The sequence below is a fragment of the Macaca nemestrina genome, chromosome 4, assembly GCF_043159975.1.
Source record: "Macaca nemestrina isolate mMacNem1 chromosome 4, mMacNem.hap1, whole genome shotgun sequence".
Classification (NCBI taxonomy): Eukaryota; Metazoa; Chordata; class Mammalia; order Primates; family Cercopithecidae; genus Macaca; species Macaca nemestrina.
In genome coordinates, this window is record NC_092128.1 from 165558395 (window position 1) to 165560989 (window position 2595).

A 2595-nucleotide genomic window follows, 5' to 3' on the forward strand; every position below is an offset into this window, starting at 1 on the left:
AAAGAAGAAAGAAAAGAAAAAAGAAAACAAAACAAAACAAATTACTTTTCTCAGGGTCCCATATAATGCATGGGTAAGTCCAGTGTAAAATGAAAATGTAATGAATCTAGTTCATAAAGCAGAAAAAAATGTGCTGTTAAAGGCATTAAAACATATCCATCTGTCTAGGTTTATCAGAGTGCTTTTTGCTTGCTATTTAATGTCATTCTTACTAAATAAAAGTTTAAACTTTAAATTATTAACATGAATTTTACCACTCATTTTTATATTATGCAGTGCCAGTTTTACAAGTTGTCTTAATTTGGACTGCCATAACAAAATATTACAGACTTGATTTCTAACACAACAGAAATTGCTTAACTCAAAGTTCGGAAGGCTGGAAGTTCGAGATCAGAGTGCCTACACGCTCAAATACTGCTGAGGGATTTTTCCTGGCTTGCAGATGAGTCTTGCGTTAAAGGTGATTCCGAGGAGATATAGAAATTGCTGCTAGTTCTATACTAGATGCTGATGGGGAATCAAAGACAATTAGATGACTGTGCGTCTTGATAACTTATAAACTGTAGTTTCAATTGAAAAAGACAATCACTGTGTTAATAAAAAATGGGAAATATTTAAGTATTGTGTTTGTAGAGTATCCAGGTGTCTTAAAATACCAAATGTATGAAACGGAATGTATAGGTCTATATCTTTCTCCACCAAAATCACGGAGCATCCTTGCTTGATAATTGTTTTTATAGTATCAGAATAATTTTAAAATTATTTTCATAATTCATAGCCCTCACCATTATAATAAATACATATGCGTAGCCCTAATTTATAGCTCTCACCATTATAATAAATATACATATATGTATACAATTGTTCACTATTTACTATATATAACACATAAAATATTATATGTATTTAAAATACATAAGTATTCACTAAGCATTGTAGGGATGATAAAATTTATAGAATCAATGAAATTAGATTTTGGTATTAGCTGGATATCTACCCAGGTTGTGAGATGGAAAAAGTAATAAAACACCACTATAAGATTTACTATGTACTCATATATCTTCTGGCTTATATTTTAAAATTAGGAATGCATGGATAAATTATCCACACTACTTACTATTACTACAGATTATTCAAGCACTGCCTATTTAAAATCAATGTTTACATAGAAGAAAGGGGCACCATGATAAAATATTTTACATTTGGGCACTTCCATTAGCCACATAGAGTATTGGAGGCCTTTTACTGTCTGCCTAACTAAAAGCTAATATTTTAACACCACAATTTAACCATCAAATATATTCACAATAGGAAGTCTCAAAACTTATCACTATAACTGAAATTTATCTGCATAAAGTTGGCAATATTGACAATACTCAAGGGAAAGCTTACAGAGGTATGATATCCTACTTTATTAATGAATTATAGTTTCTAAAAATGCTAAGTGATAATTTATGAAAAGTAAATCACTTAGAATTTGTTAATGACAGACAAGCAATTCTAAATGCAAGAATTTAAAGTTTGTTGTTATTTTTGTAGATATATACAATGAGAAAATCTGAGTTCAGAACTGTAGGTGGGGCATTATATTTGCATAAATTTCTAATGGGAACCTGTTTAAAGGGTTTATAGCTTTTGTGATTAAATATCTCATATAGTAGAAACTTTACAGTGGTTGCCTTCAGCATTTAAATAGTCTGTCTGATTTGTTGATAGGGTACTATGGGGAAAGGCTTATGATCAGCTGCTAAATAAAGCTTTCGGATTTTTCAATTTCTATATGGATTTCCCCTATAATAGATTATGTGAATTTATTTGGTTAGTATTATCTTCTTATGGCACTCCTGAGAGTATCAGTGGTCTATACAATAAACTAATAATAAATTTTAGTAAGATAAATTAACAGAAAATACTATATAACACATTAAACATTCAACAGCTAGATGAGACTCATCCAGTCAATAAGAACTCCTAGATTACTAATGCAATATAAAACATAATCAGTTACGTTTTACTCATTTTCTGAGTTAAATAAGAATCTTTTAAGAATCTTGGTTAGAGAAATAGGAGCAAATCTTTTGTCACCAGATTATCTTACCTAAACCAGTTACGCTCAGAGCATGTGATATATGGAACTTCTAAGATTTTATTATAGCATTTTAGTTCATAATGTTACACTGATGATGTAAGCAGAAAATGAAATGCTTTATCCCCTGTGTGCTGGCATAGCCAGTTTCATTAGATCATATGAAATGAGAGGGAGAGGAGTTTGTTCTCTAGATGAAAATTGGAGCTTATTTATCATCATGGTGTACAGTGAAATTGTGGCAGCAAAAATAGCAAATCTAGTACCTTTTAGTTGGAGAAAAGAGATCAAACGATATTTTAGAATTGATAATTATATGGAATTAATAACTTGATGACTTGTTCAAATTTTAAAATGAAGGATGCAGCTGCTAACAAAACAAGCATTATTTGGCTTTTCTGCAATGTGTGAAAGGGAAAACATGTATGTAAGAATAAAATAAATTTTGCTTCAATGTTTTTGATGAGAAGTAGTATCAGTGAAAAATAATTTTGGAGTGGGGAGAAGTA